Source organism: Mus caroli, unplaced genomic scaffold, assembly GCF_978045245.1.
Source record: "Mus caroli unplaced genomic scaffold, Mus_caroli_1 scaffold_10, whole genome shotgun sequence".
NCBI lineage: Eukaryota > Metazoa > Chordata > Mammalia > Rodentia > Muridae > Mus > Mus caroli.
This window is the reverse complement of record NW_028227265.1, coordinates 72,401,485-72,415,192: the sequence shown is the minus strand read 5'-3', so window position 1 is coordinate 72,415,192 and position 13,708 is coordinate 72,401,485. Positions and strand designations below refer to the sequence as shown.

Sequence of the window (13,708 nt, the reverse complement as noted above, 5' to 3'; positions counted from 1 at the left end):
TTCCTCATTAGTCTCTTGGAGCAATTAAAGAAAACATCATTCCCTTTACATGCATGAATTAATAAGGTACTAGGTTGTCGGGGGAGAGCGGGGATTCCTTTAGCCTGATTCCTTGCCACAGTGGCAAGTGAGTGGTAAGTAGCGGGGGAGATCCTAACCTCGGGATGCCCTTTTTTCTGTCCCCTCTTGGCTCTGCAGAATGGTGTAGACGTTCATACTTCTGTGCTCTGTGGCATTTTACTGACTATAATGCTTTAAGTACCACAGTTAGCTCTGTGGGTGGGGTGGGGGTTGAGGGCTGAGGAGGTAGCTCTCCAGCAGCCTGACGTGCCTTGTGCACCGGTCGGGGTCGTTGGATTAAGGGGTGGTCTGCCAGCGCCGACTTTGTGGGAAGGAGAGAGTGAAGAGCGCCCCAGCTGATCCTTGGTCTCCTGCTGGTGGCACTGGGAAGGAGGGAGCCTACCCTTTACCGCCTCCTCTACCTCCCGCCTTGTGTTCTTCTTTAAAAAGCCAGGTGGCGCCAACTCTCAAGTCGTTCAGTAGCGGAGGACTCCAGGGCTGGCTGGCTTAGAGAGAGCGAGGGGGCGGGTGGACCCTCACGGCTGGGGCGGGAGCTTTCTGCCCGCCTCTGCAGACACCAGTTGGCTTTTCTCTTTTTTCTTCTCCCACACCCCTCGCAAGATGCCGACAAGCCCAAAGGAAAGCGGAGTGTCCTGTGTGCCACATGGAACTCGGGGAAAGGAAATGATTAAAGCCGTGAGGTTTCCTGGCTCTTCGTGGTGTTTACGGTGGGTTTTGATTTGGGAAGAGAGCAGGAGAGGTTAGGGCCGGTTGCCATCTGCCAGCGTCCTCAATCTGCCTGGGCTACAGATGACATGGGGGCGGGTGGGCACGTGCGCTCTGTATGCACATTCGGAGTGTGTGCAGGAGGGTGTCTCCAAGTGTCTTGTGTGGTGGCCTACCTGGCAATACATGCAAGGTTATAAAGAAGAGATCTTCCGGCTTCAAGAGGAGGGGTTTCAGGTTCTTTCACACATCTGAGGGGCTGCATCTTTCTAAAGTGCACACGTTTCTTTTTCAAACACTATTTAAATTTTTTGTAATGTTTCCAGTCTTTGCATACTGTAAATGGACAGGAATAGGACAGAAACCCCATCATTAAACACTTACATTGATTTAAATCAAATTCCACTAAGTGAAAATGCTTGTTGAAATTTTGAAAATATTTTTAATGTAATAATGACATTTGGACATTGCAACTATAGACAATCATCATCAAATCTGAAATTAAGATAAATTTAATAAAAGTGATTTTTAAATGCACTGGAATGTTGTGGGAATAGAGTTGGCGTATGGTCTATAGCTATCTTAGGATTTTAATTTAAATGACAGAAAGACATACACCAACACATAAAGTACTCAGCAACATTAGTAAGGACATGTGTTGTTGATTTTTTAAAAAAAAAATAATGCTGGTCGTATGTTTATTGCAATGTGCACTTTGGAGCGATGTCTTTCTTCCTTTCTTTCTTTTTTAGAGCAGTGGTTTTTAAACCATGGGTTGTCAACTATTTCTTCGTCTTGAAACCAATACTGTGGGGGAGAAATAGCTGGTGTCAGAAAGTTTGCAAAAGATCCTGGTGTCTTAACAGCTGCTGGTAGAATGGCTGAGGGCCATTGTGAGTACTTCAGAGGCTCGATGACCGATGACCGATGCGAGGGTGAAGACTCTTCCACTGCTCTTTCAGCCCCTCTGCTCCGGTGCTGAGAAGCAGGTACTATGCCCATTGCTCAAACCCCAAGGCGCTGATTAAAACCCATCTAACTCTTTTCTGGGAGTTGCCCTTCTAGACTTGACCTTGGGAATGGCAGCCATCTCCCTGTTGACAGCATTACAGATGCTGAGGTTGCCTAGCTGAGCTAACACTCAACTTGGGTGTGGCCTTCTGTGTCTCCCTCTTACCCTGCAAATGTATGAAGCAAATGGCTTCAGATTTCTGTACCATCCTGTCAGCCAGGAGGAAAGGAGAGTCCCATATCTTGGTCAAGAGGAACCTGCCCACAAACTCCATTTTAGGTTTCCTAGTGTTCTGACTTGAGGAATATGCTGATTTTCCCCCTGCTACCAACCTAGAAGGCATCACTGCTTAATAATCTAGTATTCCAGAAATGCATTTTCCCTTGTAGCATATGCTTTTAGACTTTAGAAGGTGCCAGAATCACCTAACTGGCTGGGGACTGGTCAGTGGGCACAATAGATAAAGGAGTTTCCATCTAGTCTAATGATCTGTTCCATCTCTGTGATTTCCTTCATGACATGGCAGGCACACACCCTCCCCACAAACTAAATAAGTGTTATAAACAAAACAACAAAACAAAAACAAAACCGGAGTCCTCATTTCTGATCCAGCAGGTCTGAGGCAGAGCTTAAGAACCTGCATTTCTTATAACTTCCCAAGTGATGCGTAGGCTGGTCCAGGGAATAGACTTTCAGAACCATTGCCATATATCCTCTTAAGAAGGTGTGAAATGGAAGGTGATTGACAGGGCAGGGTGAAAGTGTCCCTGAATCCTTCCACACTCACCTCATGCTAAAGCTAACAGCAAGTCTTGCATACTGAAAAACTTCAGTGGAGGGGAGTGGAGGCTTCCAGAGGGATTTGGGTACAGTAGAATTTTATCACTCTATACATCTAAAGGAACGAGCCAGGAATATAAATCTTCACACATCATAAACTGTTCATTTTTGTCTCATGTTTAGTCTTGCATATTTTAAAGCCTAGGGGGAGAGTGAAATCAAGATAGTGCAATGAAAGCTTAACCAATGGCAATTCTTTTATATAAAGATAATATTTACCACTGTGCTGCAAAGGGACAGCTACTCTGTATTAAATGGGAGCTGTGGGCTGAACTTGAATGTCACTGACTCTTGCCAAGATGGTCCTGGCTCCCAAGGCCTGGATCCTGTGGCTTCCTAGTGCTGGGCTCTGGCTGCTGAGCCTCAAAGGCAAATGGGGTTGTTGTGAAATGCCCTGTTCTTAATGAAGCTTTTCTTGAACCTGAAGCATGTGAGGCAATTACTCTCAAAGTGAGATGAGAAATTCGTCCGTTGAAAAGTTGTTGACCTTTCCAGGATTACGATTTGTTTTATTTGACACTCTGGGTATTATTTAATAAAACGCAACAGCCTCAAAAATTATCCTGTTTGTTTCATGTTCAGCAGCCTGGACTATCTACACTAAGTCCCTGAAATGAGCATCATTACTGGCGAAATATTGTTGCAAAAATTGGCATGGACTATTTTGAAGTGTCAGACTTCCAGGCGCTATTTCAGAGCTGGCAAGAGTCAAAGGCTTTTTATTGATTTAATGACGTTCCTTTTCCCTTATTGTCCCCATAATCACCTGCTTTATGAACTGTGGCTAGGGTCGCTGTTGCAACTGGTAATTTTCTTAGAACCCAAATTCATTTATATATTTTCTGTCTTTTGATTTCCATCATTTCTTGGAATTGTTAGTGGATGGAACAAAAAAGAGAATACGTTATAAACAATTCAAACAAACCCAAAACAAAATTCCTTGGACCTTTTACAGATCCCGCACATGCAAATATCTGTGGCTCTGCATTCCAACAGCATCAAGCAGGGAATGCATTCTGCACATTAACCTCTTTCTTACCCAAGCCGTGCTGGTCTTCAAGCGTGTTTTTTTATCTAAATCCAAGATGACATTTTAAATGAATTCACATCAACTCAGTGCAGATGAGGAGGTAGAGAGCGTCTCCTTTTGACCCAGCATTTGTGCAATCCTGGCTGGATTGTTCCCAAATAGGAGTGCCTACTATTTTAGAATGAACGCTGCAGATAGATTGCATGGCCTGCACAACCACAACCAACCACCGGAAGTGCTAAGTATGTTCTTTCCTTTGTCCTGCTAAGGGAAGAAGCAAACAAACAAACAAACAAACAACAATCTGTGATGTACACCTCGGGAATGAACATGATTCTCCTTATAGCAAACTATTTATAGAATAGATATCTTTTGGTTTCAGTGATAAGAACTTCGAACACAGAGCAGCATTTAATTTATGCAAGTACTCACTTCTGAACTTCACCATCAAGACCTGGATGTATATTCCTAAATGATGGAATACTCAATCTATTTTCAACAAGTCATAACTAATACTAGAATCCCCATAGTTGTTATATATAAATAGACCTTACTCTGAAGCAGTGGGGATTTTTTTCTCATTTCTCCAGAAAGTCAACAAGGCTGTTAAAGAAGACTTCACAATTTTTGGACATGTAGTTCAGTGTATACTTTGTAGGCAACAAGGACTTGGATTAAAATCTCAGCATAATAAAGGAGGCAGAGACAGAAAAAGATAAGAACAAAGGAACCTTTTGGTAGTGTGGTGGTGCACGCCTTTGATCCCAGCACTTGGGGTGCAAAGGCAGGGGGATCTCTTAATTTAAGGCCAGCATTGTCTACAGAGTGAGTTCTAGGACAGCCAGGACTGCTACACAAAAGGAACTCTCTCGAAAAGAACAAAAGGAGGAGGAGGAGGAGCAGGAGGAGAAGGAGGAGGAGAAGAGGAGGAGGAAGAAGAGAAGGAGGAAGAAGAGGAAGAGGAGGAGAAGAGGAAGAGGAGGAGGAGGAAAGAAAGGAAGGAAAGAAGGAAGGAAGGAAGGAAGGAAGGAAGGAAGGAAGGAAGGAAGGAAGGAAGGAAGGAAGGAAGGAAGGAGAAGGGAAGGGAGGGGAGGGGAGGGGAGGGGAGGGGAGGGGAGGGGAGGGGAGGGGAGGGGAGGGGAGGGGAGGGGAGGGAAGGGAAGGGAAGGGAAGGGAAGGGAAGGGAAGGGAAGGGAAGGGAAGGGAAGGGAAGGGAAGGGAAGGGAAGGGAAGGGAAGGGAAGGGAAGGGAAGGGAAGGGAAGGGAAGGGAAGGGAAGGGAAGGGAAGAAGCGAAGGGAGGACATTTTTTTTGGAAGGAGCAGGAATATAACCTGATTTTTAAAAAATCTTTTATGAACACATACATGAATCTATGAATTGTTGCTCTAATATAGGGAAAAATGTGTGTTGGTTTTGGTGCTGATATCTCAGAAAAGATGACAAATATTTTTGTTCAGTTAGGTAACGTCTATCTGAAAAAAAAATCAACGTGTTAAAAATAACATTCAGTCTAGGCCAAACCTTCCCACTTGGGAAATCCTTTATCAAATGTCTTTACCCTGCTGTTAGCTATGTCTTGTTATGTCAGATCTTTTTTTTTTTTAATTCCATCATCTTCTTATGTTTTCAGAAGTCTGTGATCCTAGCTCAAGATGGCATGAGATAGAGTTGGAGAGAGGATGAACACTGCTCTCTTAGCGAACAGGACTCTAAAACACACCCATTAATGTTATTTGTCACCATTCTTCTCCATGTGCTTTCTACTGAGAGCTTGTCAGATGAAACCATATTGCAAAACTAAATTGTTGACAAAATGCTTGTGATTCCAAAAGGGCCTGCTTGACTGAAAGCAGTTACAGGGTTCCAACATGAGAATGTCGCTTCCCCTGTCTGTTGGTGTGTTTGTAGGTTCCTACAGGTCACAGGTCTGGACTTCGACTGCCCCCAAACAGCAGTTCCTCCATAGCCAATTCAAGGCAGCTTGGAGCTTGGGTTTTAGAACTCTCGGCTTGCAGATATTTGTTTCCTGAGTTAGCATCCAGGAAAATCCCATGTTCATACTCTTCCTTGGTCATCTCTAATCCAACTTCTTCCTGCATCCAAATCATGTCCAGGGACACAGACAAAACAGCTGAGTCGTCCTTGATGCTTCCCCAAATGTGTTGACTGAGGCCAAACTCAGCAAAACCTTCTTCAAGATTCCTAACAAGAGTCTCCTTTCAAGTCATGTGACTTTAGGAGGCACTTTCCATTTGTTCCTGGTCTGCTTAGTCAACATTTAGCCTGCCTTTGAGAATAATATCAAAATCAGCTCCGCCATTGACCAGAAACAAGGGCATTTCCTCTGAGAAAAGGTAAAAGTAGCCTTATAGAAAGCTGCAGTTGCTTACTTAAACATCTCCTTAACCTGCTTTGCCTTGCTATAGCCAAATGCTATAGATTGGATAATTTATAAAAACTAGGAATTTACTTGGTTTATGGTATTGGAGGCTTGGAAGTTCAATATATGATCCTGGTATCCCTATAGTGGTTTTGTGTTGGGTCTTCTCATAGTAGAAGGCAGAAGGTGGGGTGCAAATAAGTCCACTAGCTTTATAACTAAGTCACTCCCCAGATTAGAGCATCATTCCATTCATGAAGTCAGAGACATAATGACCTATAAAATAACTTTCAAATCCATGAACATGAAAGGAGACATTCACAGTACAATAATGGTAACAATTAGAGTGCAAAAATTTTAAATATTTCTGTTGTGTGTCAAATTTGATATGTGATAAGAAATTATTTTTAGACATTTAATACATTTGGCATAGCAATTGCTTCTTGGCCAATACAGAATAACCCGGAACTAATAACCCGGAAGCTCACTAAAGAGGGAGAAAAATTGTTTTCTCGTATTTACTTTACTTCCTTTGTCAAATTTGTGTCCCAATCAAGAAGAAAAGTCTCAAGGAAAACACAGTTCATTGTTATTTAGAATTTCAGAATAGCTCATTCCCAAACCATGTTTTATGATCATTTCCAAGGGCTTTTACTGTTTAGCTTCATCTTGTTTAAAGATGTTCGAACTGTGTTGAGATTCATATCAACAATCAGAAAGTAATATCATGGTTCTGGTTGCCATTATCTTGCTGAGACATGCTAGAACTAGACTGCGTGTGTTAAAATTTAATGGACTAGAGAAGAGAAGTTTTCAAAAAAAATCTTAATGATGGAGGCTTTGACTATTCAGACATCTGGCAGATGTCTTCTTTTCTAAATTCAGAACATCTGATAAATCATGATTTCCTCAATTAGTGCTCTCAGCTTTGACTGCACGATAGGATATCTCTAGGCTCTTTTTTAAAGAGGGGTGAGGGTTCAGTCCAGTGGTAGAGAACGTTCCTGGCATGCACACAGCCCTGGGTTTGAGCCCAGCAAGGCAAAATAATCAAATAAATTGAGTTGTTTATCATGGCACTGGTAAGTAACCTCAGAACTAGGAAGTCAAGGTAAAAGGAGAGAGTGTTGAGGTCAACCTGGGATGCACAGGAAGTCCCTGCCTCAAAAACAAAACAAACAAACAAACAAACAAACAAAAACAAAACAAAACAAAAAACTCAAAAGCACACCAAAGGAGAAAAAGTGGCAGGAAGCCTTGATTCCTTGCTAATTAAAGCAGAATCTCTCTGGCTTGGGCTCCAGATGTCATTGTTGTTATTTCTAAGTGCCCCCAAGTGATTCAAATATGCAGCCAGGCTGACAGTCACTAACCTACATGAAAATGCCATGTTTTAGAAGAGAGAGGAAGTGATGAGGAAGGTTAACACCCTGCTTCTAACTCTGGCCAACTAAGAGGCTTTGAATGGAAAAATCAGAAGTGACAGGAACCTGGACGAGGGCCACCTGGCCATCAGAAAATTCCAGAGGGATGTCGTCACTACCAGACACACTGTTAGCCGGAGCTTAAGAAAACTTCAGGAAACCATAAAAACCTGACTTTCACACCCTTCTCTGGCATTCCAAAAAGACAAGGAGACATTCTGCCAAATAAAATTCGGATGCTACCAACTTCGAATGGCAAAAAGCGAAGCACTGGGGTGGGGGAACCTCTAGAGAAGTAGCCAAAAAGATTAGTGTCTTCCGTCAGGAAACAGTCCACTGAGCTAAGATATATTGGAACATGTTGTGTCTCAAGTACGAAAGGCAATCTGGGGTCAGGGGAGCATGAGCTCAGACCAGATTTGCCTAGAATATGTGAGAAAAGACTCAGAAAGCCTATGTTCATAAAGCAGCTACATCCACATAGCTCTGTGGACATGATGGCTACTGTGGAAGAGACAAGGTGAGCATCCCAGGATGCAGCTAGCTGCTCTGCAGACCAGGCAAGTGGTGGTTAGGCAAAACCTGGTCAGGAACTGAGGAGGAGGATCCTGAGCCAAAGGCAGCTGTCCTAAATAAGTCCAAACACTGGTCTGGAAATAACAAACCATAGTGCTAATAGAATGTGCAGACGAAATCACTTTACTCTTTGAAAAAAAAAATACGGAGAATGAGAGAGGTTACCAGACTCTGCCCCACATCTTTGTTTTTAAAGGGCAAAGTAGGAAAATTCTTAGAACTGTAGACTTGAAGGTTAGCTAATTCAAAAGTTCCAGGATTTACTTTAAAATGCCATTTGAATTTAAGATTTGCTAATTAAATCATAACTAGGACATAGTTCATGAACAGAGTACAGGCAAGTCATAAAATTTTAAATCGGCTTATTTAAATTCAGTAGTTCATAAGTTTTAAGATTCAGATGAAAGCAAAACGACCTTTTGAAGTTGTTAGCTAGAGTACCAAACCACCCCTGGATCCAGCAGCATTTGAACTCCTTAGATGAAGGATAGCAAGTCAAATGTGGACACACTAAATATGGCCAATAATATTACCTCCATGCTCTATGTATATATGTGTAATATGTGTATGTGTGTGCGTATACATATATTTGTGTATATGTATATAACACAAATGAGGACTGTGTTCAGATTTGGTCCTGTCTACAAGATACCTCGATATGCTTATGCAAATATTTCAAAAATCCAAAACAAATATGTAGTTGGAAACATTTTTAATCCCAAGAAATCTGCATAACACATAGATCTCCATTAATTTGCTCACAGGTCTACAACTATGGGCCAGCCTGGTTGGTTTTTCTCTTGGCTTTTTCTGGAATCTGTCTTTCTTTCTTTCTTTCTTTCTTTCTTTCTTTCTTTCTTTCTTTCTTTCTTTCTTTTCTTTCATTCTCTCTTTCTTCCTTTCTCTCTTTCTTTCTTTTTTCTTCTATTTTTGCTTTAATTTTTATATTTTTTATTGGTTATTTTATTTATTTACATTTTAAATGTTGTCCCTCTTCCTGGTTTCTCCTCTGCAAATTCCTTATCCTTTCTCCCTTCCCCTTGCCTCTATGAGAGTGCTCCCCCACCCACCCACTCCCACCTCACTGCCCTGGCGCTCCCCTATACTGGGACATTGAGCCTCCACAGGACCAAGGGCCTCCCCTCCCACTGATTCCAGATAAGGCCATCCTCTACTACACGTGCAGCTGGAGCCATGGATCCCTCCAGGTGTACTCTTTGGTTGGTGGTTTAGTTCTGGGTTCTTTCTTTAGCCACTTAAGTCATCCAATATCTTAGGTGACACTGAGTGATCCAGGTAGTCCTCATCATGTTTGGTAGTGGTTTCTGGCTGGAAGCTGGGCTGTAAGTTGCCAGCAGGCAAACCGGAGATGATTCACTTCATGGTGGCAGTTTGCCAAGAGAATGACAGTGAAAACTTCAAGGATGCTTAAGGCCAATGCTTGGAAGCCACATAATATCTATCCCGCTGCAGTCTCTTGACAGAAGGAAGTCGCAGAGTCAGCTCAGATCACTGGGCAGGAAAACAGGTGATACTTAATGTAGGAATTGCCACAAAGATTTATGATAGCACAGAGTTTATTACACCTCTTTTCATAAAAATGCTTGCACACGATCACATATGGAATATTGTAATTTCAGGGGATTCATGGATCCTTTAAAACCCAGTAAAGAGCCTTCAGTCTATTTTAACCAAGAGTATAGACATATATACATATGTGCATGTTTGATATATATCAAATATATACCAAATATAAATATATTTGACCATATATTTATATGTGGTTTTTTGAGACAGGGTTTCTCTGTGGCACACATCGTGGCAGACACGGCTAAGTCAGAAGACAACTGTGGAGGCTTGGTTTCTCTTTCTCCTATGTAGGTCACTGAGATAAACTCAGATACCCACGCTTGGAATCCAAGACTTTTACCTGGTTAGAAAGCAGTTGTCATAGATATGATCAAAGGAGGAACTAATGATTCTTTTTTGTCTTGGTTTGGTTTGGTTTTCTTTTTTCTCTTCTTTTCTAGTTTTTGTTTGTTTGTTTGTTTGTTTTTGTTTTTGTTTTATTTTGTTTTCCAGACAGGATTTCACTGTGTAGCCCTGACTCTGTAGACCAGGCTGGACGTGAACTCAGAAATCTGCCTGCCTCTGCCTCCCAAGCGCTGGGATTAAAGGCGTGCACCACCACTACCTGGCTTGGTTTGGTTTTCAAGACAGGATTTCTTTGTGTAACCCAGGCTGTCCTGGAACTCATTTTGTAGACCAGACTGGCCTTGAACTCAACAGATCCATCTTCCTCTGACTCCAGAGTTCTAGGATTAAAGGCGTGCACCACCACTGCCCAGTGGAACTAAGGATTTTTTATTATTACTATGACTTTTATTTTATTTTTTTACAATCTAATCGTTATCCCTGTCCCGGTCTGCCCTCCCACAGTTTCTCCTCCCCTATCTCCAAGAGGATGTCCCACCCCCGACAGACACCAGGCCTCCCCACTCCCTGTGTCCTCAAGTCTCTGAAGGGTTAGGCACTGTCTTCTCTCACTGAAGCCAGATCAGGCAATCCACTGTTATATATGTGCCAGGGGGCTTCTGATCAGCTCGTGTAGGAACTAAGGATTTTAAAGCATACTGAGACTTGCCCAAATCAAGTTTATGTGTTGACTATCATCCTGGTTTCATAATTTACAGTTCCATGCCATGTCCACTACACCCAACCCATGTCCTTCTTGTAGTAGGAAATGAATCTCAACACAGTATGAATCAATCACATCAGGTCGAGTTATTCCAAATGTATACAATAAAATATAAGTATTTATTAGATTGACACAGTTGAACATACACACAAATAGAAAAGTAGGCTGGATAAAAAAAAATTAGGTGAGACAATTAAATGGTTCTGCTAATCTGCAGTTGGCAGAGCTGCAGGCAAGTCTCTAAGTCTATTTCACAATAAGAAGTTATCCCAAAGGATATTAACACAAAAGGAAACATTGGTTGTAACAAACAATGTGTAATTAGCAGAATTGTTTTCACAGTTAAATTGTTTATTATAAAAATGCATTCATTGGGACTGGACATGTACCTCTGTTGGTAGAATTCTCACTTAGCATGTGTGAAGTTCTAGATTTGTTCCCCAGCAATGCATGCACATGCACATGCGCACGTGCACGCACGCGTACACATACACACACACACTCACAGAGTCATACAATGATGAGAAACCAATCTATATTCATTTTAAGTTGTGTAAAACTCTGAACTGCCACCACTTCAAATGTTTTGTTTACCTTTATAAGATGAAAAAAAGAAACATGAAGAAAAATGTATATGGTGTAGTTAAAATGATCATTTTTGCTGTGGCTGATTTTGTTGCCAGTGAATGGGAGGGCTTTCGTGGAAAGGCTGCAGTTTCTGCTTTATTGTTGTTGTGAGTTGTTTGTTGAGACAGGGTCTCAGACTTGTGATGCTCCTGCATCAGCATTTCAAGTGCTGGGATTAAAGGCATGCACCACCACACCAGGCTTACTTTAAAAACATTTTTTAATTGTATTTATCTATTTACTTATTGTGTGTATGCACGGCTGGGCATAGCGTGCATGTGAGATGAAAGGGTGGCTTGCTAGAGTCTATTCTCTCCTTCCACCATGTGGGTCCCAGGGGTCAAAGTCTGATCATCAGACTTGGTGGCAGAGGTGACTTTACCTACTGGACCACTGAGGTGGCAGTTTGAATGAGAATGGCCCCCAATCTCATGCACCAATGCTTGATCCCGAGTTAGTGGAACTGTTTAGGAAGGATTAGGAGCTGTGGCTTTGTTGGAGGTGTGGCATCACCGGGAGTGGACTTTGAGGTTTCAAAAGCCCATACCAACCCAGTTTCTGTTGCTCTTCCTGCAACTAGACAATCAGATATGAACTCTCAGCTACTGCATCAGTGCCACGTCTGACTTCCTTCTGCTGCTCCCCACCACAATGACCATGGGCTAACCCCCACCCACTCCCACAACTGTCAGCAAACCTTCCTTTTATGAGTTACCATGGTGATGGTGTCTCCTCACAGCAGTAGAAGGGTAAGGTACCCAGGTTTCACTTCTCATTTTAAAACGTATTATTATCTTTTGGGGGTGGGGTGAATTATGTAGGTTGACCTCACACAAACAGATGAGAGTAACTGGTAAATTTTTGAAATATCTGACTTTCAGACATTACTCACTCAGTTAATGATGGTGGGTACTGCGGTTTGAGTGTGAAACATCCCCTGAAGTCGATATGTTTGAACAACTTGTGCTTCCCAGCTAGAAGTGCTGGTTTGCAGGGTTATGAACCCTTAGAAGGTGGAACCTGGAGAGAGCAGGCCTTGAGGTTGGATAGCTTGGCCCCGTTCTTTACGTTCTTCCTGACTGCAAACGTAATATGACCAGCTACTACATGCTCCTGCTGCCACTGCTTTCCTGCTCTGATGGACTGTATCCCCTTTAACTGTCAGCCAAAATAACATTTCCCTCTATTAACTGCTTCTTGTTGGGTATTTAGTTACAGAAATGAGAAAATAAAGTAATACAGTGGGGGTTGTTTGAATGCTTTCATTTGGTTCTGTTCTTAGTTCTGTTTACAGTACTGAGGGATAGAGCCTGTGGCCTCATTCCTGTTGTGCTATGGAAGTCAAGATGAGATCTTCAGAAAGCCTTTTATCATAAAAAGCATCCAAAAAAAGGAAAAGAAGAAAAGTGCAGAGAATTAGAAACTTAGTAAGTGAGCATCCTAACCCCAACTGTTTCTCAGAAATTGTTATTTGGCTGCCTTTCCTTCATCCATCTGCTTGTGTTTGTTTGCTTGTTCTTGACCAGGTCTCACAAGGAAGCCCTACCGTCTGGAACTCACTATGTACACCAGGGTGAACTCAAACCACAGGGATCCACCTGCCTCTGCCTCCCAAGTGATAGGATTTAACAGTGTGCACCACTATACCCAGCTGAGTCCTTTTTCTTGTAAGACCACTTAAAACTCATTCTTTTTCATCAACTGTTGTATGTATGTATGTATGTATGTATGATTTGTATATTCTTTTTTATTCCTTCTTCACTATGGTTTAACATTTTCATCCTTATATGTTCTATTTGTCTAAAGTCTTACTGGATCCAGGTTTCATATTCAGAAGAACACCTATGGTGAGGTGCCCAACTTCACAGTATGCCTCGGTGGAAGCACTTGAGCCTGGTGGCCCCACTACCAGAGATGCCGAATGTAACCCTTGAGTTAAGGTGGAAACATATACAGCCACTTTCACTGGTAGTAAATAAGGGGTCATGAACTTGAAGGCCAACAAAGAGAGGTGTACAGGAGGGTGTGGAGGCATGGAAAGGGAAGGGGAAAATGCTGTAATTAAAATACAATCTCAAAAATAAACAACAATTAATATTCATCACTTGTATATCAGGAAATGCTTGCTGTTAGCTTTTTGTAAAAATCTAAATAAAATATAATGTAAAAAAAGTTTTAAAAGACTATATTTGGGATATTCCATAAGACAGGAGACACTTTTCCCTTGTTGATTTGTTGGTCATTGGTGGAGCAATAATTTGATATCATAAAAATTTCCATCTCTTTAAAGTGATTACATTACTGAGTTCTTTAAAACATAGTGATATACTTTAG

The 13,708-nt window shown here is 41.9% G+C and overlaps 1 long non-coding RNA gene across 1 annotated transcript in view; it reads left to right on the top strand.

Annotated features, from left to right (window-relative positions):
• The window catches only part of LOC110300803 (uncharacterized), a 34,759-nt gene extending 21,275 nt beyond the window's left edge, over positions 1–13,484 (top strand). Inside the window, exons 4-8 of the long non-coding RNA XR_002378633.3 lie at positions 682–788; positions 1,653–1,775; positions 12,657–12,801; positions 12,901–13,041; positions 13,181–13,484. This is a non-coding gene — a long non-coding RNA (uncharacterized LOC110300803). The remainder of the gene's footprint in view (positions 1–681; positions 789–1,652; positions 1,776–12,656; positions 12,802–12,900; positions 13,042–13,180) is intronic.
• Positions 13,485–13,708: the final 224 nt, after the last annotated feature.